The sequence below is a fragment of the Falco naumanni genome, chromosome 7, assembly GCF_017639655.2.
Source record: "Falco naumanni isolate bFalNau1 chromosome 7, bFalNau1.pat, whole genome shotgun sequence".
NCBI lineage: Eukaryota > Metazoa > Chordata > Aves > Falconiformes > Falconidae > Falco > Falco naumanni.
This window is the reverse complement of record NC_054060.1, coordinates 61920224-61944895: the sequence shown is the minus strand read 5'-3', so window position 1 is coordinate 61944895 and position 24672 is coordinate 61920224. Positions and strand designations below refer to the sequence as shown.

At 39.7% G+C, this 24672-nt stretch overlaps 1 long non-coding RNA gene across 5 annotated transcripts in view; it reads left to right on the top strand.

The window, feature by feature from the left end:
• The window catches only part of LOC121091328, a 37501-nt gene that overhangs the window by 5361 nt on the left and 7468 nt on the right, over positions 1 to 24672 (top strand). For 4 of the 5 annotated variants that reach the window (XR_005828903.1, XR_005828900.1, XR_005828902.1 and 1 more), the window contains exon 3: positions 15804 to 15865. This is a non-coding gene — a long non-coding RNA (uncharacterized LOC121091328). Of the gene's footprint in view, positions 1 to 15803; positions 15866 to 20175; positions 20379 to 24672 lie in introns of all 5 variants that reach the window. The other variant, XR_005828901.1, reaches the window with a different exon arrangement.

The following is a 24672-nucleotide window of genomic DNA, read 5'->3' as shown; positions in this document are numbered from 1 at the left end:
TCTGTGAAAAACAATAGTCCAACAGTCTCCAATATACCATTTGTTAAATCTCAGCCATTCAATAGCAAACACATTTAATCACCTCTACAGTTAGTCTGAAACAGGCTCATAATCTTTAAAAGAAAACAACTGATGTGGGAAATGTAAAAAAGCATAAAATAAATGGTTTGCAGTTTGGGACTTTAAAAATTTCCAACAATCATATTTTAAAGAGTAAATCCAAATTAGTCTTAAAGAGTAAATCCAAATTAGTCTTGCTATGCTAAATTTGATGCTAAATAATGACAGAGGACATTTAAATACCATAGTTACTATAATAATCCCTGTTTGAATCATGGCTTCCATGAACTGGGCTAAGCCTTTAGGCAGAAACTAATTGCTACAAACACTAATTTTCAAGTCCCTTTTGTTTCCTATTGCAGGCACCTCTGGATGCAGAAGGTACCCAATTAGCAGAATTCATGGTTCTGATTGTGCATTGTGGGGCTAGTATAAACACTGCTGATTACTATTCCACTGTAATGGTTGATTTTTATTTATTTTTTTTTTCTGATTGCTTAATAAGGCCATCTATTCTGCATCAGGCACTGGCAAGGCTGCTGGTGAAATCAGTTAGGTCACTTTTTCTGGTCAGAGTAGCAGGAGGAGCCTTGTGATGGTAACAGATGACTAAAGGCATAATTATGGGCTATTTAACCACATCTGTTTCCCCACTTAACATTGTTTGCTCAAGTTAGATTAGTTAAATAAATCAAAAGGAAAATAACGGTGAAGACACTAAAAAATTACTATTACATGTGTAAAACTCTAGTGTTTGTTATAATTACAGAAAACAGAGTTTACAGTGATTTTTAAAAGGCACTAATTTATATTGGAGAGTTTCTATACACATACACTCTGGCTGGTTGCTGCTGCTTTATAGCCTATGTTATTTAAATACCTATTTGTACAGAAGAATTAGTGGAAACTGAAAAAAAATTAAGATGGCTGTTATTTATTGAATTTATCTGTATGTTTTTATCCAATATAATGATTATATGACAAGTCTAGTAACTCTTTTTATGGTTTTGTGGTTAAGAACAAATCCCCAGCATAGCACCATCTTCTGTCAATGACAATGGGAAGAGCAGAGAGCTCGGAGTATCTCTGTATGTTTCTGCAGTCATCTAGGGATTCTGTTTTCATCCTTTTATTTGTACAGGTAAATCCCTTGTTGTCATTCCTTAATAAATTACTGCCTCATGATCAAATATAACACATAAATACAGAAATACTGTCAAAGCCCATGTTGCACACAGACATAGAGCCAAACCATCTAGAGCAGCAGGTACAGACATACCTACGTGTCTAGCTAACATCAGCACAGGTGTTCTAAAACTTCCCTACACTATTTTTTTCTGTGCAGGAAAAATGATATAATGTAATCAAAATGTGGATTAAAAAATAACATATCAAGGGAGACAGCTTTTTTTGGTCGTTGGTTTGTGGATTGGTTGGTTGGTTTTAAACAAAGTAATTGAAGAACCAGGGCAAATACTGAATTTCTTTATGACAGCTTACCAACAGGCAGATTTTTAGAGCTACCACCAGTGCAAAACCCACTGAAAACATTGATATTTATCTGATTAAGGCAGATGTCCTTACATGCTCAGGCTATGAGTCCTAGCACAAGGTCATCATATACTTTAAAATATGCTTGACTTAAGGCAGTAGAGTTACACAGTCTTATGTCGGATAGGTTTGAGTGTTTGGAATTTTTTGACATACCATTGGAAGCTTGGGGTATGGTAGGGAAAGCAGTTTGGTTTTTCAGGTTTCCAAGTTGCATTGGGAACTGGTTTTGCTGGATACAGTGGAGTATAGTGATGTAGCTCTGCATCCTCGGTTAGATACTCACGCCATGTCTGTAAACGTTAGACAAAAAAGAGTTGAAAACAAACTATTCTAAAAGAAAAAATGGATTTGTAGGGAAGGTGGAGCATGCAAGTGGTACAATCCTGATTTCTCAGGTCTGGCAGAAAACAGTGTCCTTTCAAAATCAAAGGTTCCAGGGTCAGATACAAGAGAGGGTGCGAGGAGCAATGACACTGGGGTGCTTTGCTGGCAGGTGCTGCCATCATGCCTTGGGCAATACAGGCAGAACCTGCTGACTCGATTAAATCCGTAGGAGCTACCATTGACACAGGAGATTCTGTTGTGCGAAAAGATTGGATGGCATTTTTTGCTTTGTAACAAGTAGTTATGACAATGCACATCCCTACTGCGCATGTGCATTTGTACACATAGGCTCGCCCATGCATATACATCACTTAAGGTCAGAAGTATGATTATGGAGGATTGAGAGATCCACCATCCTGTACACTGTAAAAACATCTGTACTTCACTTACACTGCCTGTTCCTGGGATTAGACTCCTCATTTTCATTAGATTCTGATTCACGGCAATACATTTGACACTGACCTTATTCATATTTCATCCATTTCCACACTGCATGAAGAAAATGAGACCACTGTTCCTGTTACCATTGCAGCCCCATTTCATGATTTTGTTTTCCTCTAATATAGCAACTTCCCTTCTAATATGCCTTACTCTTGGCTCCCCCCTCTACGTGCTGCCCAACTGCCAGCAGCTAAGGCAGCATTCCTCCTGTGCCATTCACTCCATCCCTCTGACCCTTTGCCAAAATCCAAACTCCTGCTCTTGGCCATGTAACAGCTTGTCTCCAGCTCCTCCTGTGCTAGCCAGTCATGTCTCTTAATACACATCTTGCAAAAGAGCTGATTTATTCTTTGACCATTTCTAGCGAGCTGTAACTAAATAGATTTCCACAGCAACATTTACCCTCAATAATTGTGGACATTGCAGTTAAGTTCCCAGTGTCACAACTTCCCTTCTAAACCTCCACAAAGCATTTAGAGAAAAAGATATGGATATAAATACCTTTAAGCCACCTATACTATCAAGTGAATTTCTTAACAACTTTCAGGATAGCCTTTGAAGTGCTTTGTGCGGTGCCTTGTGTGGATACCCGACATCCAAACCCTTCCCGTCAAACACCAGTACTGTTAAGAGATGGTCAGACCATTTGCTCTGCTTCCTATGTTTTAGGCAGCTATCATTTACCTGAGGCTTCCTCTGGCAAAAAAAGCAGGTCCTTGCTAACCTTCATCACATTAGTTGGTCTTGGGGACAGTGCAGCTTCTCCATCTGGAGTACAGCAACTCTACAACATCCTCCTAGGTGTGGGCACCATGGAGATATGCAGCATTATGCTCACACATGGATGGTGGCTCAGCGAGTGAGCATGCATTTACGGGGAAGAGGCAAAAAATGGATACAGCCACAAACGTGAGCTCGTACGATGTATGTATCTGCCCAGATTTCATGGCAAAGCCACCATCGGTTCTGCAGCTCATGTTTCCTGTTACCACCAGGTTCAGGGTGAATCCACTGCTGCTGTAGGGCTAACATGCTGTAATTTAATCAGACATAAGCACAAAAGGCAATCTGTGGCAGCCACTATTTTAATTGCAATTTTGTACACCGTTTTCCCCAGGTAGCTAGGCTGAGAATGGGCAGGAGCACCAAATACTTGAGACTGCACAGGTCTGCCATCTGCTTTGCTCCCTACCCCTAACTGTGCCACTTGCTGGCAGGCAATAGACTTGTAGATGACAAAGGACAATAAATTCACAATACATAATCACTTCCCTAGGTGCAGTATTTTCTAATAAAGCTATTTCAGGGAAATTAGGGCTAGCACATTTTTATTTTTTTTTTAAACTTACAGAAAAACGTATATGCTTACTTTGCTCCAAGTTCCAATTTTCTGTTGCAGTGATCAGGAACTCTTCTGTGAGTTGACCTGTGTTTTTGGTAGATGCAACAGCTCAACAGCTTTGCATGTGTTAATGTTCATTTGCCCATATAAAATATTCTAAACCCATTCTCACAGACTTGCTAATCTTTCCTGGTTACTCACACAACTTTTCTTTCATTTATCTTATTTTTTTAATGATTGTTAAAAATTATCATCTTAATGTTTTTCAATAAATGTTCACCTAGTTTACTAGAATGGTAGAGAGGCCAGGAAAATGTGACATCAACTATCTTGTACTGATAAACAAGAAGATAGTGTCCTGCAAAATGCATTCAGAAGTATTTCTGGCTTACACCAGCTGAGTTTTATCTGAGAGAAGACAGCGTTGCTTCACAGGGTTTTGGGGAGGGACAAAAGGCTTTCTCAGTTTTTTTAGCTGCACTGATAAAGTACCAGATTTATCTGTGGCCTTTACTGCCTTCAGCTGTTATAAAGCTTACTCAGCTGGCAAATAATGTATTTATAGATAAGTCAAAAATCTCATTTAGAGATGCGCTTGTAGTAACAATTACTAGGGTTTGGAGATGGGTTTATCACTTGAAGGTTTGGAGCATTTGACCATGGAATCACCTGTTTGCTGGTGAGGTACAAAAATGTCTGCATCTCATTCACCAGGTCTTCCTTCAGCATCTGCATCTGTAATATAAGGTAAAGTAACATATTCTGGCATAGTCCCTATTCAGCAACATCAGGAACACTGCAATTATCAGTTTCATCTCCCATTTAAAAAATAAGACATTTTCTGTACTACAACTAACCCCACAGCATCTGTCTCTGTTGTGACTGTTGGGATTTATCTCTCTGACCTTTCCCTCTCCTTTTCCATATTGCTAGCAGTGCCCTCTGGTTTATGGCATCCCGGTATCTGCAGGCAGTGGATACAGAGCAGCCCAAATGTTCTCTGCTTGTTTACCAGGACTCTGGATTCATTTTAACTTAGTGAGTGTCCAGGAAGGAGGTCTTTATGGTATATTCAAAGTTTCCTTGTACCAAAGTACCACTGTATCTCACAAATCAGATGTCTCTGTTTCCAGATCCAGGCTTAGACCCCAGACCAGAGTACACCAAACAAACCAAAAGTGTTGATCTAAACATACCAGAGACTTTTGCTTTCATTCAAAAGGACTTTCCAAGGCAGAGAAGGACCAGCTTTACTATAACCATATGTGTAATCATAAGTTTACTATAAACATATGTGCAGCCTCCAGTTTATGTAGGAAGCTACTGCTCACACAGCGGAGGTGGTAGAGAGCACAGGACGTGTTCATGTGTCGGCTACAGCAGCTGGGATTCAGAGCATGATTGTCCTCAGCTGCAAGGGTGGGAAGCCCTGACGAAGTGGAAGGACAGGTAACATGACAAACTAGTGCCAGAGGCATTTGTTATAAAGGAATCTTTTTTACTTGCATAGAGAATGAGAACCAGCCCATCAGCCCATTGCCAGTGTTTATGGGGCAGAGCCAGATTTTGGCAAGACACCGTTAACCAAACGTGCTGGCAATATCACACGGCCGGTTAAACAGTCATTTTCAATTTACATAATTCTTACATTAATTTTCACTAGGGTTTTTTTTTCCACTTATTTTTGCTAGTAAAACTATTTTTGGAGATAGCAAATAGTAAATATTTGCAAATAGTAAAACTACTTAGCAGATAGTTTTACTTTGCAGAAATGCTCAGTGTTTTTCTGGGTGCAATGTGCCCAGAAGACATTTCTGTCCCTTAACTACATCTTGGCAAATTTATATTAATTGTTGGAGTATATTCACAGTACCTAATCATTTTTTTATATGGTTTTGGCTTGTATTTCATTTTTATACAAAGCCATTTAGTTAAAATAATAAATTCTTTCGAGTTCTGATACCTATATGATCATTTCAGGCTGAAAAATTTACCTGACATTGTAAATACAATTTACACTCCTCCTGGTGATACTTCAACCCTCCATTGTACAACTGCAATTGGGTTGTTTTTGATTCCTTTTCTTCCAAAGAGCCGATGACATTGTTGTAGCCTTACATGTTTATAGATGCCGAGCTTATCTGTTGGCCTTTGTTTTCCTGTTCTGAGCTGCACCATATGGTTGTTTTCAAAGTTTTGCATGGCACTAGTACACGCAAAATAGCTCAGGTCCCTACTATGATCCTTAAAATCGTGGGTTTATTTCACCCCTTGCCTTTTGACAAAGATTTATCTTCTCATAAAAGTAAAAAAAAAAAAATTATAGTACCTAAAACCATTCTGCTTTTGGGTGGGGGATTCAGGGAGGGTCCTCCAAAGCTATTGCATGGTTTTCTATGCATCAGTACTTGTACTGTAAAGTACCCTTGTACTAATGGTGCTTTGTTTTCTGTTTCCCCACTATGGTTGTACTAACAAGGCACATATCTGTAACACTGGGTACAGTTTGTGTTTGATCTTGAAACCTTCCATTAGGTCCCTACATTACAAAAGTACGATGAATTGGTCCACTCTTCAAAATGCGCTATTTGTGAATCAAGCGTTTGTGCAAGCTGGCAATACACCCATCTATTGTTTCTCTAGATTCTTGATTACACATAAACCCTGTCACTAAATTCAACATCCTGCTGGTATAACAGATGTTCTCAGGCCACGTTGCAGCCTTACCTTGTAACTGTTAAAAAGGATAGTTCTTACAGAAAAACATTAAAATTGGCCATACAGTATCAGTCTAAATGTTCATCTAATGCAGCATCCTGTGGCCAGAAGCAGATGCCCATCGAAGAACACAAGAACAGTAAAACCACCACCACTCCCCCCCCAAAAATATACCATAGAATAGCATCGCATAGAATAGAATAGAATAGAACAGCATAGAATAGCATAGCATAGAATAGAATAGGAATAGGAATAGATTAGAATAGAATAGAATATTTTAAAAATAAAATGGAATATTTTTAAAATAGAGTAGAATGTATCAGTTGGAAGGGCCTTGCAATGATCATCTAGTTCAAGTGATTTTTTTAGTACTCTTCCAGGCTTACCGTAGTCTTCTTTCCTCCAGTTCTTGTGGATGTTTTCCATTTTCCCATGAAGATTTAAGGATCTTACAGTTGTTAAACAAGGTCTCTTTCACACCCATATGATGAGCAGCAGGAATATAGGATACCTTTGCTGCTGTTTAATATTGTTTTGTTTAATTTGTTTTGTGCTGAGTTCACACATCTTCAGGATGTAAGTCACTTTTGCCTTCATATTCAGTCTTCAAGTTGAAGTCTCCATACCTCTTCTAGACAGAATGGTCTCTCTCATAAGCATTTACTGAAAGTATCACTCCTGTAAATACAGAATAATATGGCACCTTTACTCAGAGCTGCTCAAACACCAAGTAACTCGAACTCAAACATAATGTGTAAGCAACAAATATGATAATATAAAATCAATAAAGAAACAGAATTATTTCATGTGGTTCCCACTGATCATAAATCCTTATTTTATTAGGCATTTTAGGTTTGAATACTCAGAAACAGTTAACAAGATATATAAACAAAATATTTTAAAATAGATAAATTATTTGGCTTCATACATTAGCTAATTAAATTTTAGGAAACAGATATGTAAAAAGTTATTAGCAGACAAAGAGTGCACATTATTTTAAAATCAAAAGGTGCAGTATTGTTAATCTAGATAGCAATTTCAAACTTTAGATTTTAAGAGAGAAAAGTCTGGATGCAGTTTTTTGTTTCTTGTGTAATAAGTAATTTAAATCTATTGAAATAGATACCTCGCTATGCCAAGTAGTGTTACCAAGCAATCAAAATCTGGAAGCACACAAGTGTCATTGAGGACAAAACATATAGATCACGTATTCTGAAAAGTGTGTTACCCTTTTGTGTCAAAAATATTATCCAGCAACTTTGTTCCAACTGGATGTCTACCAAAAAAACAAGACAAGTTGAAAATCAGTGGAGTTAAACCCCTTGGAGAGATGTAATACTGTGAGTATAATTGAAAATTTAATAATTATGCTCATGCTGATAATTACCAAGAATAGTTTGGTATAGTAGTTACAGAACCCACCTTTCACCTCTGGGTCTTGGATTTGATTTCTACCTGGGACTGTATAAAAAGAGTTCAATTATCTCCATCTCCCTTTTAGTGGATGGATTTTCCACCCCATTCACACTTCAGAAATAAACAAGAATAAAAATAGAGAGGGACAGAAAGAACATTTTATGCCCCCTAATTAGCTAATTAGTGTGAAGTTGGTTTGTTTTTTTAAATTAAATTTGACAGGAAATGTAATACCGCTTAGATCATTTGGGAAAGACAAAATGACTGAAAAAATGCAGGCTGAGAAAAAAGCTCTTCTGAAGACCTTCTACTACAGTTTATTTTCATATTCTGAGTATAAGATGCAAAAATTACAGTGGTCTCGTAATGTAAAGATAATAGACTTTGTTGCTGTGCAACAGCCTCATAGCTATGTACCCAGCCTTATCAACACGACACAAACACTTTAGCACAACACTTACTTCTATTCAATCTAATGCATAATGAGAAAAGGAAATAAATTACAGCTTATGCACAAGATTAGTAACAGAAGTTCAAACAAATACATTAAACCTACTCAGTATTTTGATGCTGGGTTTTAACTATCCCAATTGTAGCTATCTATACATAGCAGGAAAACAACAACGATTGCTATAATATGTAGGTATCTAAGCATGTATGTCTCTGACATGAAGCTTTCAAGGATTTTGTGAAGTTCCACTCACTTTGCACTGCATCTCTCGTACACCATGATAAGAGCTGGACAATACCCAAAGCCCTAATGTGGAGCTATGAGGCATTATGCATTCAGGAATTTAGGAAACAGTGAAGCTTGTCTTACAAAAAGTGAAACCTCAAAAAGTTCTGCAGTGCTATACAAAAAGTAAGCAATAAAGTTCAATATTTAACAACAATCATTGTTTATGAGATACTGCAATGAGCCTCCATCAATGACTTACTATTTACTGTGGTAAATGCTGATTTAATCTGAGAATTATGCAAGTCTGAAAAAATAAACCATCAAAACCCACCATGTTTCTATCTTAGACTCAAGCTGCGTTCCTTAATTGTATTAAGAAGATGAATCTAAATGGAGTTTTACCCCGTTCCTATCTGGAAGCAATGCCATCATTATCTGCACTCTTCTTTCTTAAGTGTTCTGGATACCTAGATAAAATAGGAAATGAAACAAGACCTAGTCATCATGAAGAAGAGTATATTTTAGAAAATTTGGACTCCGGTACTTAAATACCACAACACAGGAAAATAAATGCAGTCAACACTTGGAAATGAACAGGAATTTTTCCATGGATTTCACCAAGATTCAAGAGGAATATGAAATAAAGAGGACTAGCAGCAAGAACGTGAGAGGGTTCACCTTAGCTTAGAACTGAAATATGCAAAACATGCTCCAGCTACTGACGCTAGCACCACCCATTGCTCCATTCCTCTCCCCTTTCCCCTGGTCTTTAGTTGCAAGTGCTTTGATTTTAAGTCAAATGGTACATACTGTGTAGATACATGCTTTGTCCCTTTTTTTCCAGCATGGTAGGGAAGTACAAGGGGAATGGGAAGAGCTGGGTATATTGCAGTTCAAGCATAAAGCCAAAAATTTGAGAAATGAGGCTTCACTAGCTCTGTTAGTGTCAAAAAGGAGGCAGATGGGTAGGTCCTCACCTGCTGTAGGACATGTACATGTAGCTTCCTGGTTTTATATTTTTCGCATGCATTATGCATAGTTTTATTTTTCTTGTAGCTCCCCTGGTACGAAACAAATATATATCTTACAATTACAATGACGATTGCTCCATTTCATTCCTAGCACCTTATATGCTTGAGTCCTCATACCTGGCAGAGCCAATTTAAGTTTACTTTCTCTAAAAAAGTGCTTTGTGATTCCTTATTTCTCTCTATGCTGAGACAGCATCACCCTAAATTGACAAATTAACCACAAGAGGGTATTTGGAATCATTTAGGTTGGAAAAGACCCTTGAGAACATTTTGTCCAGCCATTAAACCAGCACTGCCAAGTCCACCACTAAACCATGTCCCTCAGTGCCACATCTACATGTCTTTTAAGTACCTCCAGGGATGGTGACTCAACCACCTCCCTGAGCAGCCTATTCCAATGCTTAATAACCCTTCTGGTGAAGAAATGTTTCCTAATATCCAATGTAAACCTCCTCGGCACAACTTGAGGCTATTTCCTCTTGTCCTATTGCTTGTTATTTCAGAGAAGAGACCAACACCCACCTTGCTACAACCTCCTTTCAGGTAGTTGTAGAGAGTGATCAACTCTCCCCAAGCTTCCTTTTCTCCAGGCTACACAACCCCAGTTTTCCCAGCCTCTTCTCAAAGGGCTTCTGCAGACTCTTCACTAGCTTTGTTGCTCTTCTTGGAACACGCTCCAGCACCTCCATGTCTGTCTTGCAGTGAGGGGCCCAGCACTGAACACAGGATTCGAGGTGCGGCCTCCCCAGTGTGGAGCACAGGGGGACAATCACTGCTCTTGCCCTGCTGGCCATGCTGGTTTGGATACAAGCCAGGATGCTGTTGGTCTTCTTGGCCACCTGGGCACATTGTCAACTCATATTCAACTGGCTGTTGACCAGCACCCCCAGGTCCTTTCCCACCAGGCAGCTTTCCAGCCACTCTTCCCGAAGCCTGTGGCATTGTGAGGGGTTGTTGTGACACAGGTGCAGGTTCCAGCACTTCTCCCTGTTGAACCTCATCCAATTGGCCTCAGCCCATCTGTCCAGACTGTCCAGATCCCTCTGGAGTGCCTTCTGACCCTCAAAATCAACACTCACTGCCCAACTTGGTGTCATCTACAAACTTACTGAGGGTGGACTCGATCCCCTCATCCAGATCACCAGGAAAAATATTAAACAGAACTGGCTCCAGTACTGAGCCCTGGGGAACACCACTGGTGGCTGGCCAGCAGCTGGGTGTAACTGAATCCATCACCACGTGCTGGGCCTGGCCAGCCAGCCAACTTTGTACCCAGTGTAGAGCATGCTTGTCCAAGCCATGAGCAGCCAGTTTCTCCAGGAGGATGCTGTGGGAAATGATTTCAAAAAGGCTTTACTGAAGTCCAGATAGACAGCCTTTTCCTCATCCACTAGGCAGGTCATAGGACATTCATTTATTAACAGAACAGTAATTTATTAAGTAACACTGCAGTTTGCTTTCACACTGCTAGCAGGGTACCTTGTTGATGAGCCATACTTCCATTTGGTAAAGATACGAATTGCTCCTATTTGCCATGTCCACAGTTTTAAACGTTACAATTACAATGCATGAAAACACTGAGTGCTTTATTAAAAATGGAGAAATGTTGAATTATCCCGGTTTTCCTTTGTAAAGCAGTAGGATTGTCCATTCTCATCCAGTGATGCATGAAAGGCTTTCCTGAGAAAGCTGTCAAATGAGACTTGTGTTTCCTTCTGTGAAGTAAACACAGTAGCCCCTGCATTAAAAAAATGCGATAATATTGGCGATAAAAGTGCTGATCCCATGGACGTAATAATGTGTCTGGTAGTAAAAACATCTAACAAAAAGGAGAAGGAGGAAAAGATAATGCCGTGGCCGGGAGGGCTGCAAGATGGGAGGAATGAAGACATCTGAGAAGAAATCTGTAGCAAGTCTCATCAAAAAAAGGACGAGAGCCAGAGGAGGGGGTGTGGAAGGCCTTGCCATGCGTGTTCCCATTGTTTGTGGGAGGTGTCGTACCCACGGGCACGGAGCTGCAGCATCATGCAGTGTGCGACCATTTTCCTGTGCCCTGCTTCCTTCTCTGGCTATGTATCGCCCAGGGCATTGCCAGTCCCCTTACAAACACTGAACTAACCTGCATCAACCAGAGCCTTCCAGACAAAGCTACCTAGCAATTAAAATGTATTTTGAAATTCTTGAAGTGGTAAAACGCATAAATCTACAGGGCATGCAGTAGACGCTGGAGGGAATAGGGCAGGGAAGAAGAACCCCCTCGGCTAAACATAATTAGACTTTGATATTAAATGTACAGGTGCTATAGTGCGCCCACAGAGTTTCAAAACAGTGAATATAAGGTTTTCCCTCCCTGGGTTTTAAAACAGGAAAAATACTAAAATCCAAGTGAAACTGTGAAAACAGGGAATCCATTAAAGGTATTCTCACAGTAGGACACAATAGGCCTTCTATTTAGTGGCTCACAGCTAAGGGGTTTGCAAACTGCATAGTTATCAAGTAAGCAATAGATGAAGGAACTTAAAATAGTAATTTCAAATCTGTATTTCTTTGGACTTGCTCTATTTTATTTCACAGGAGAAGTTTACCTACAAAATGTTTAGCTAGCAAAGAATTCTGGCCTTGAAACCCTCACACCTGCATTACTCCGGTGTCTCTTACATCCATGATTTCTTTCGGAATATGAATACTTCCATTTCTTCAGGTATAGCTTGACTTACATGTGTCCCCAAATCCTCTGAATTCTAAAGAAGAGAGATACGGGTGCTGTTGGTCATTCTGCATGTGCTCTGTATTATGTTTTTCCCCTGTATTAAATTGTCCTTTTCATCTTCATAAGCATGTCAGTACATGTGAGGACATAAGTAAACAGCGTTTCAAGTGCAGGTGCATTAACGCCAGGTGTCTTGCAAATGCTGTTGCTTTTCATTTGTGCACCGACTCACAATACATTCCATCAAAACCAGCCTGCGCTTCCATCTGCAACTTCACATTTATTTTTGCTATCACTAAAACTCCACCTATTCCTAAAATTGCTAACTTCTAAAGAGCTAATCCCCGATTTCTATCCATCCTATTGATTTGCTTTCCTGTGCCATATATATGACCTTACACTTGCTGGTATTTAATATTTTGTCAGATGCAATTTTTCACAGTCATATATCTTCTAAGCCTTTTTTTTTTTTTTTTTTTTTGCCTGCTCTTGTGCAGTGTGTGTGTTAATCTCTTGCTCATACCTCGATTTTCTTTGCGGTTAGCTCACTGGTCTAGACTAGCTGATTTCCTCATGGGCACAGCCAACTCCACTGTGAAACTTGTTGCCTGTCACATACTTACACAGGGCTGCCACGGGGCTCTGACCGGTCACTTGCCCTGGGACCTGGGGTTACAAAAGATAGCGGCCTGGGTCATAGCTCTCATAGGGGCCTTCAGCTCCTTTCCTCTCACTTTGCCCAGCCAATTTTGACCATCTCCAGGCTCTGCCAGCTGATTTTCCTAGTGCAAAATGTAAAACCTTGTGAAGAGGCAGTGGGTGGGCAAATACTTTGATGGAAGAAAAGCATCTCTATAGTCCTTCCTATAGGGTTATCCTCTGGGGATATCACAGGTCGAAAGAAGCACTCATACACGTGCATACATGCTATCAATACAATTTCTGCAAGTTACTTCTGTCTTCTCTCTTCTTTAAAGTCCAGATTCCACACAGTATTTTCCATAGGCATGAGTTGGTAATTACATACCAACTAAGACAGTGCTTGTCACTGCAGCTGTCAGCGCTCCCCTCTGCCAGCATCCCGGTGCCGCTCGGCCGGGACACGGAGCCTGCCAGCCAAGGATGCCCACCTCCGGAATGCCGGTCCCCGGCACCGCGCAGCTCTCCCTTGGGTTCAGCCTCTTCCCTGCACTGCCCAGCTGCAGCTTAAACTGGGAGGATTCCACTTAGGACCAAATTAGCTACGTGAGGGACTGGTAACTTGTCTGCGACAGCCTTACCTGAAGTAGAAATACCCTTCATTTTTATATTAACTTTTCTTTTTCCCTCTGCTTACTACTGTTGGTTTCCATGTGGTCTGTGAAACGACACAAACTTCCCAAAAATTTCCTCTTCAGACAAATGCAAATTTCTTCCACCTTTATCAGCATCTTCCTTGTGTATAGATTATGTTTCACATTAAAATCAAAGTACTTTACAACATACACGGCACTGAGTAGCAGAAGGAAAAGAAATTTACCTTAACCTATCCTTCATCACTCTTGGCAGACTCTGTGCCAGTTCACCTGGCATTTTGGATTCTCTGACTGATTTCTTTGGAAAACTGCTGGCTGGGATTTTTAGACACCTTCTTTTTTTCGCCGTTTCTTTATAAATAAGTATGCCTGCTCCACACTAAAACATGTTAGCTTGGTTAAGGAGCTTTTTCTCCATTTTTCCACAAATACTGTTCTGTTGAAAATGGAGTCCTAGGGCACTGGTTCTCTGCATGTCTTTGTAAATTGACTCTGCTTTTTGTTGTTGATGTTGTTGTGTGCCCTCCCTCTTCCCTCTGTCTTCTTCATATTTCTATGGCTAGAAGACAAAACTGAGCTGGTTATTGAGACAGTATCATTTATTTGTGTTCTTTAAGCAGGCTGCAGCAGAGCCAGAAGATAATGGGCACCTCATTTATTCAGGCTTTGAATGATCATATTTAATTCCCAGTGACAGCTGTCTTCACCACATTAGCATTGCAAATCAGCTCTGTTTTGTAATGGCCTTCTATTGAACATGATTCAATTATGTGTGGTCCATAGCGAGGCAGGATACGGTCTTAGTATCTATAGCAATATTTCTGCAAGCTGCTGCTCTTTACACTGCTCACATTTAAGCTGTCTGTTTACCACAATGCTTTCCTTGAACTAGACTGAACTCTCTTAATTTTGCAGCTAAATAAAGAAGAATGAATATAATTTGTAAAAGCAGTTATCTGGTCAGACATATTACATACCCCATCTTCTTCACACATGCCTGGAATCAGGAAACACTTGTTAAAATAATTGTTATTATACTTAAAACATTTATATTACAAAAGTCATTAAAGTGGATTTCAATGATTATACAGTGTTAAATGGTACTAAGTACTAAAGCTCAATGCTGGCTTGAAGAAAAATGGTAATAACATACCAAACAAGTAAATTTTCTTTTAGTGTCATCATTTCCCAGGAAAGGGGCATCAGGGCTTAACATTTATATAGCAAGCTAAGAATCACAAAATTTCATAAACACAGTTTCAAAAGGTGTCAGAAGCCCTATTTAATTTACTGTGAAAGGGTTAAATCCTGTGCACCGTATATTCCACTCTTTCTGCATCTTGGGCTGGCATGTGCAGATGACATTTCAGACTAAGCTGCTGAAGGCCTGGATTACAACACTGTAGTTTAATAGGTTGTGTATTTGTTATAATACAAAAAGCTTTCTAAATTCTGATTTCATGTGTAAGGCAAGTTCTTCTATTGTGTCAGGCAGCTCAAAAAGAAAAGCTTTTTCTGCACAGATCCAGCAAATACATGATTCAGTCTGTGCAAGGCAAAGCACAAACCTTATTCTTTTCTCCAGGATTTCCACCCCTGTGATCTCTACAACATTTAGCTATTGCAGAAATCTCATTATACACAATAAAACTGTCCCCAGCCTCAGGGCTCTCTTAGCATTCTTCATCTTGGTGACAAAGTGCGCCTATAGCAGAAATACATTATTTATTCCACAGAGTATCAATCTAAAGTATTTTGAACAACAGCAGGAAAAGTTATTTGGTCATACAGTAACTTTGAATTGTTTAAAGGCACCCTCTAGATAATGATCACAGAATTGTTACAGTGTCCCTTCTGTGGGATCCCTGGTTGATGACTGGTCCTGGGCTGAAGCCAGAGGCCACCACGAGCTGCCCCAGGTGGGCTGGAAGGTCACAGACACCCATGCTAACCACATCACTGCCTCCAATGCCGCTGCATCAGGTACTGTGGTGCATTTACTATATTTTAAAGGACTACTTTAGCTTTTTCTCTTTTTTTAAGCCTTCGTTCACACCTTTCCTCTCCTCTGACAGGTTCTGTTGTCTTTTTTGTAAAGATCTGAGACATATTTATTGATTTCTCATGCTCCTAACTTAGCTGATGGGGTTTTATTACATTCTTGAAACCACAGACATTACGTGGAAATGATGACTGCTTCATCACTCAAATATGAGACTCATTGCATTTTTTAAGGTAAGAACGATTTGTTATTAATAGCTGGGTTTTTTACGTATACAAAATTGTACATTCACCTACCTAGGAAACAAACTGGATTTTGTAGAAGCAGTTTGATTTGTTCTTATTATGCCTACAGCATGAAAAATGTACGTATGTGCAAGCAAATACCTGTACATGCTGTTTTTGCACATGGTCCTTCATGAAGCTGTTCATGGGACTGGATCTCAGCACAGCAGTGTAACAAGGGTCAGTTACTTCAGCAGGGTCCCAGGCCCCAGCCCTTGGAGATATTTAGAGATCTGGTGCCCCTCAGCTCAAGTGCTCAATGAAAAATCTTGCTATGCATTTTAAAGAAAAGCCGTGCCAGTATTTTAAAAGTTAATCATGGATCCATAGAATGGTTGGAGTTTGAAGGGACTTTAAAGATCATTCAGTTCCACCCCCCTGCCATGGGCAGGGACACCTTCCACTAGACCAGGTTGCTCCCAGCCCCATCCAGCCTGGCCTTGGACTCTGCCAGGGATGGGGAACCCACAGCTTCTCTGGGCAACCTGTGCCAATGTCTTACCACCCTCACAGTAAAGAATTTCTTCATAACATCTAAAGTAAATCTACCCTCTTTTAGTTTAAGACCATTACCTCTTGTCCTGTTGCTACAGGCCCTACTAAAATGTATAATGTATAAATGTATTAATGTATAAATTTTATCCAAGGTCAAAGTATGCTCTGCTCAGACATCCAGAAAAGGAAGATGTCTCCACTCTTTCTAAGCTGCTTGAACCTTTCTGCTGATTAAAAACAGTCTACAAAACAAATGGAATAATATAGATAACAGACCATGGAATAAACCAGTCTCTAGAATATATTATTACAGTCATATTCTCTAAACCCTTCACAATCAGAGATATTTTTTTTTAATCTATTAAAAGGAAGTTGTTCAGTTCTTTTTCCTATATTTTTCTATATTTTTTTTTTAATAATACCTTAAAAGATTTAAACCAAAATTACTTCTTTTAACAGAATCCAACATCAGGGACAAAACATTTTTAAGGATATATAACAGAACAAGGAAAAAAAGCAAAAAGCAAAAAGCAAAAAGCAAAGCATGCACTACAAGCTCTACAGGCAAGAACAAAGTGAAAGGCTTTGGAAAACAAAGTGAAGGAGAAACAAAACCTTATCTGTGCCTTTCAGCTTCTTTCTCCCATAGAAAAAACTGAAGGAAAATTTATTTTTGGTAAAATGTGAATTTCCAATCTGTCTAGTAAACAATTCAGCTATAGCAGGCATTAAGAAAACTTACACATATCAGAATATGTCCCTTTTTCATTATGGTCTTTCACTTCAGAAACATTGCACTGTGTCTAGAAAGGAAAAGCAATTGTGATGCCCACACTGTGGTAGGGGCTGTTGGGGCTCCTGGTGGAGCATAATGTCATGCTACAGCAGCCTGACACATGGGTGACCCCATTAGGTGGCTCTCAGGTTTGTATTTTCAGATGCTGATCTTCATATTAAAAAAAATACATATATTTTTGCCTTTTTCTTTGCCTAGGAAAAAAAGGTTTATGTTACCACAGTATCCATCTCTCATCTAACGTCACACACAGAACCATTATTAACCCAAATTTAAAAGGTACTACAAGTCCTATAGATGGCTGCACTCCTACAGGTTTCCTGAAGACCTGCAGTTAGCAATGGGGAGGGAAGGACAGGAACTCCTGGCTGCTTGAGGGACGGACAGACAGCCTCTGCAGCTGAGACACAGGCAGTGGCAGGGAGGTCAGTGTACCTCACCCCAGGCACCCGCATCATTGCTTGCCTTTGGCCAGTCAAGGATGCTACAGAGGACATGGAGGGAGGCATAAATGCTGCTGCAATAGTGGTCCCTGGGGGCCCTAACCTATAGGAATCCAGGCTTCATTGACTTCATCCCTCAGGAAGAATCTTTTTACTCTGCAATAAGTAAGCTGTTTTTACACGAAAACTGCAAAAACAGAACTAACATCACGTCCCGAGTATGCACTGCTGTTACGTAAAACTGGTCATGTTCACAGTCAATTACTACAGAAAATCAGAGAATTTCTTTCTATATTGCTGTATGTAATGGATACTAATGACAAGTTCCTCCACCTGTCATATAATTTAGTGTAATTAATGTAATTTGTTCTGGTAATTGTAAGAAGGTCAGGACCAGAGTTCATGAAACATGAATCACTTCCACATCCCATTTCAATATTTATCATCCTGTGCTATCCATAGATACCATTAATACACAAACATCTTAATTGATAAACAATACAGTTTTCTATAAAATAAAATCAACCTTTCACCAAAGTAAGGAAATGGAAAGCAAATCCTATAACACCTTCTCAGTCTTCAGCTGGAAGCACATGTTCTGCAGCATTCACACACCATCGGCCACCACTCCAAAATCTCCTAGAGGTGCCAGCCAGCCTTCCAAAATCATGACCTATCAACTCTATCACTTTGAAGTTGTTTATGGTACTTGTGTCTGCCCCGGATGACTTATGTTGCAAGTACCGAGGAAATTAATGCAGAGAGATCATTGGGGGAAATAAAGCAAGCAGCATGGCTCAGCTTGATCTTGGGAGACTGTTTCATGTATTAGTCATAGTTAAGAAGAATATTAAGCAGGGATTTGGAAGATAATAAAATAGTTTGGGGCTGCTCATAGGGCCATTCCCCTTGCCCAGCTTAGGGGGAGGTATAGAATACTATGGGGAAAAAACCAAATGTATCTGCATGGAACTTCAACAGGTAGATGGAGAAGGCTGGGCTTGTGGGCTAACTGGGGGTTGGCGGTCACCCTCGGTCTTGAAGATAAGGTACTAAGTACGGTGCAAGAGGTTGCAAAAAGCCTTGAGAATGAATCAACAACTCAGCTGTAGTGAGGCAAGCGAAGGGGAGTGGATTTTGCAAAGCAAGGGAATTAAATGCAAGGACGATCTTTGCAGCAATATGAAAAATTGACGGAGGAACAGAATTACAACAGAAGATAAAAAGTACGTCATAGTAACTGAGGTACAAGATAGTGCCAACTTCTGCTACAGGGACAGAAAGACAGGAAACATTTGGAATATTGCAGCAGGAATCATCAAGACAGTCTGAATGAGAGAAATAACCTACTGAGTGAACCCACGCTACGTGCCTTGCTGACAAGCCTAGCAGTGTTCAGACCCAGGAAAATGAAACTGTAGGCTGCAATTAGAGTCAAAAGTTGGTAGCTGTCTCCAAACTGAACTTGACTTCACAGGCCTCTTTGAGGACATACAAGGAAGTTGGTCTAAGATTTTAATTTGGACAAAATAAGCCAACACTGGAGTAGAGAAACAGGTTTGTGAGGCAACAGCCTAGAAAAGGTTGTCAAATTCATGTTTTCACAGGCAGATATCCAGAGATACAGTTAAGGAAAATAGACACAGTCCATACAGAACCACTACAAAACTTGTAAGAAAGGTGAATTAGACAGCTTCTCCAAGGAAATCCTTCCTGGAGCAGTCAGGAGTAGGAGAGTCAGAAGAGGACAGGATCTGAGCAAATTAAGGATTGAGAGGAAATAAACACATCACAGTCACACTTGGCCAACAAGTCCAAAGGATATGGTTAGAATACTTGTCTACTAAATTTGTCTAAAAAGAAGCTGTAGTGACAGAAAGAAATATCAGTCAAATGTAGATCCTAAAACCAGATGAAGAGAATCAAGGGTAGAATTGGAAGACAGAAACTGAAGCAGAGTTTGGTAACAGAGCATCTCTGAGACCAGACATCTGTGAGATGAACAGGAAGGAAGAAGTAGGTGGGCAGAAAGGTCTCATAATTTTAGAACAGGGATACAAAACATGCTGTTTATTGTGAGGAAAGAGTGTGAAGTTATGGGCAATGTTGGAGGAGAGCACTCATGTGGTCATCAGGTAGGGCACAAAGTAGGACAGAAGGCTCACTAGCCTCGGAGAACAGAGGGAAGGGCAAAGAGGAGAAGAAAGAAAAAGTCATGACACATTTTGTCAGCTTTGTGCAGCCAGAAATAGGCCAAGTCCTGTGGCAAATGGATGTGGAAGCCAAATGTGCAAAGAATTGGGGGTGGGTCCACTGTGTGGAAATCGCTGGAGTTGTCAGTGTGGGGATTCAGGGAGCAGTCAGGGTGGGGACTGCTTGGCTGCACCGCCACAGCTGCCTCTGCTGGTACACGTCAGGGACCTGCTGTTGCCTTGCACAACACATAACATGGTTATTTTCCCTCACTGGCAGTATGGCCTCTTTTTTTCTATTTTTATGTTCTTTATGCTTGAAACTTTTAACAGGGTATTATCTGGTAATTATCTTGGTGAGAATATTGCCTGCATTGTAGATCTCCTGAAGTGGGCTGCTGCTAGTTCTCACACATGGTCTCCAGAAAAAGTTGAGTAAAGTCAGCACAGAACCAAGTCAAATCTGAGAATAACTTGGGAAAGCACAACTTACCCATTTGGAAAGATTCTGCAGTTACTCCATCTACAATCTTTGTGTAAGTTGATAACTCCATCAGCTGTTCTCCCCAGACGAGATGATGTCTGTCTGCACACGGGCTCTGGACCTTCTGGGAAATCCAAAAGCAATTGCTTCTCAGCATTTTGTTAATATGCTTCAATAAAGGATACTGCAAGGAAACATCAGCACTTTAAAAGGCAAAACTTATTGATGCTAGTTACTGAAAGGAATGGAGTCAATATGGGTAAGGTGGAAATAAATAACTAGTTTTTAAGTTGGAAAAGCTGTGTTTGTTTTCTTAGATACACAACTCATAGAAGTTTTCTTTGCCAAGAGATACCACTGTAAAGCCCTAAACTGTAGAGAAGTGTGTTTTATAAACGAGTTTCTAACAGTAGAATGCCAGTAAACAGTAACAGTCCATATAAGTTAGAAAAACAAGCAGTCAGTCCACAACTGCTGGTGGAAGAACAGGTAAACTGCTTATTTATTGTTTACCAAGTTCCCCTCTTATTAAATAATTTAAATACTAAAATGGAGAAGTGGTAGCCAGTAAAGCATACACCAGTAATCCTTAAATGAACATGTTATATTAAATTCTAACAGGTATCGATAAGCCCTCTAAAATCGATATACTCTGTAAATAAATATATATTTAGTTTGATTTTAATTGATCTTCATCCAAACCTCAAGTATTCATTCCCCTAGGAGCAAAGCCATGTAAAAGATCATAAAATTCTGTCTTAGAAGATGAAAAGAAAACCAGTTTTTCTTGGTTTCCCACTCTGTTCTGGAATACAATTTTTCTGGAATGTAAATTTATTTTCTCTTACATTCCCTTCTCCCATATAGATTCTCTGTACTTTATATATGATAATTCCCAATCACCATTTTTAAAAGGCCTTTAAGGGTACTATAGATAGAACAAAGAGAAGCTATTCTGAGAGCCAATTCCCTGGCTTCTCTATGGACAAAGAAGTCAGATTAGCAAACTACCATTACAAAATAAGCTCTCCAGCATTTTCTCAGTTTGGTTCAAATTAACAGTTGCCAGCTAAAGCAAGAAGATTGAAGCTGGGAAGTTAAACGAGATAAAACATATGTCAAATTGCTCGTGAAGAGCAAAAGCCAAACAAATACCCAGCTTATCAAACTCCAATACAGTAAAATAAACAAAATATGGTATTATGAATACGCCAAGGCAGTCCTCTCACTTTCTGAGATTTGCTGGTTGTCAGTCTCATGAACACCATGGCCACTCAGAGCTGAGCAGCAGTGCTGGAGATAAAACTCAGAGGGGAGTGCTCTGAAAGCAAAGCCTGCAGCTCCGCAGCTGAAGAAAACTCCGCATTAAGTCAGAGCCCAACAGAATGTTATGACACAAATGGGGTCGATTATTTTATGCACTCAGAGACTTTAAGCAAGGTAAGCTATTTTGATTTTTAAATGCCAGGCAATATTGATTCCACCACCTCACCTTCGTGGTTAAAAATGGTCACTTCAAAGTTGCTGATATTGTCTCAATAGCTTTTTCTACAAGCTTTTTTCTACCTATATCTCTTTCTACCACTGCCTTCTATCAGATATCCCAACTTCAAGTGAACACTCAAGAATAATGTTTCTGAATCTGATCTCAAAAACTATTGCAAAAACACTCGGCTACAGACAACTGCATAGTTAGCGTGCCCATACGTGCAAGCAAGCAAAACACCCTAAATGATTAGTTTCTTCTATATATTTTTTTAAAAATTAAAACTATTTCAATGCCATACACTAAACCACTCTGGAATAAATAAATAAGTTATCTTTGGGTTTTTAAAGGGTGAAAACACAGCAGAGTGGGTTGCAACTAAGTAATTTTAAACTTAATGACAGCCTACAGGTGCCCAGCCTGGTGTAGTTCTGTGCGTCTTAACATCGTGCACTACTACCACACAAAACCAAGAGCTGACTGAGGAATGCTCCTCATTTCATCTTCAGGGAAAATTCCTCCTTCTTATACAACAGTGCCTTAATGCTAGTGATGGACGGAGAGGGCTGCAAAATAGGGAAGACATTAACATTGAAATATCCAAGACATTCATACTTTAAATACATTGTGACATAACAAGACTAAATTTATAAACAATATACATCATCTGTATTCACCCAACATGTCAGAGTACATTAGGATTACCAAAGTCATATACATACACCCTCAAAACCTCTATCATACACCTACCCTTTTGCTTCTCTTCATTAGGAACAAACAGTGTTCTGAGCTTAAAGAACAAATGAGTTAAAAATCAGTGATGTCTTCATCATGAATATTTGTCCTTATCAGAATGGAGGCTCCTGGAACAATTACTATGTATCTAGGCAGCAGCACTACAAGTGAATGTGAATTAGCGTCGTTACAGATTATTCCAGTAGTTCCTGTTCATCACAAACAACAACAGCTTCAGGAAAACATAATATTACCACATGCGACCAGACAGAGGATATAGCAGAAAGCACGTTTTCAAATCAAGAAACAAATCTGGGGACTACCCAAAATGCTAATGCAAAAGGAAAGCTACAAAATCTGTGTTCAAATTTAGAATATTTAATTGAAGTTTTTAATAATTTCTGAGAACTGCATCAGAAAAGCTCTTATTTGTACAACACAAAAGGTTATAAGCAGACAAGCCATTCAGAGAGTGACCTTGCCAGCTAGCACTGGGGGATATAAAAAAAAAAAAATATGCACCATGCCCTGTCACATTCTCCAACACTCTTACTGCTCTACCTCCCCATAGAAATGTCATGTAATTTACAGAGGATAATGCATCTTAAAATGTGGTCCATACATGAAAAACTTTGGGACAAAAAAATGCAATAATTAGCATTAACATGAAGAATATTTTGCACTTTATCGCCATCATTTTTATTCTAGAAAATGAACAGAAATATGCCTGCTCCCCCCATCCTCCACCCAGTTATTAGTTATCACTAGTATAACTGCATGCAAGCAGTACAACAGCACTAGATTCTGTATTATATACTAAATTGCTGAACTAAGTTTTACAGATAAACACAAGGAACAGATGTGTTGTCCAAAGCATTAGTTTTGGATGGATACTACCAAAGAAAAGTCTATCAACTCTGCCTGTTTGACAATCTTAACTTTGACAGCAGAAACTGTATGGCTAAGAGAAAGTGATCAGATATTTTCAGGGATTGTAATCTGCATATTGTTAAAAGAATTGACAGCAATTTTATCAGTATTATATATCTTAGGAGGAGAGGAACCATTATTCATACCTTATTTATATCAGTTTCATATCAGTGGGCCAGCGTTTGTATGACTGTGTACAAGCCAAATACCAGCTTCAGTTTTGGTGTCCAAAGCAAAATTTTAGAGATAATGGTCACCAAGATTATAGGTTTCTTTTACACCATGCTCAAAATTTTTTGAGGAAACTTTTTGTCCTGAACATCATATTCATATTCATTTTCTTTGTTAAAATAATTTCCAAATTATATCATCAACATTAAATACAAAATCATTTACAAATATGGCCAAGGTTTACTACCTGCGTTTTAACAGCATGAAGAAACAAAGCCTGTGGAGTCTCGGATGTTTTATTCAAAACTGCAGAATAACAGCAGGAGCTGAATCCTGCTTTTTTCACCCAACACTGTCTCTCCACTAGCTCATAGAAAGCGAATCGACATTGATACTGGCTGATCCAGACCACACGCTAGGAATTTTCCATTTTGAGTGTTCCTACTTCGGCATAAATGCAAATCCCATTTCTATTCTGGTTTCATCGAACTGTCATTCCAGGAGTTCAAGAAGTGAGTTCAGAACGTTTCTGCAAATAGCTACTTGGTTCCACCAGCTGCAAACATACATCAAATGTAATCAGAAAGCAATTGGCAGTGACCACGATGCATCAAGCATACCAGAGCAGATGAGAACTTAAATGCAAAAGATCAAGATGGTAGTTTGGAAATCTAATCCTCATGGATACCTGCATTCAATTTGCATCTCAATTTTTGACACAAATTCCTCAAAGCACCTACACGTGGATGCTGAAGCACATGCAACGACACCCAAGCCCTGCTCAGGGACAAAGTGAAAGGCTTCTTAGAGAGTGTCCAAGTCCCGAAGGTCGGGATGTCGATACGGTGCCCAAGACAGCGCTTCTTCTTACACTGCACCCAACAGGACCGTTCAGCCCATCGCATCGTGCAGTATGTCCAACACTGAATAAATGCACCTCCACACGGCATCTCCAGCTGGCCCAACCTGCCGCACCAGCCATGCTAGCCCTACAGCTGGAGCCCAGCTGGGCGCCTCTCCGAGC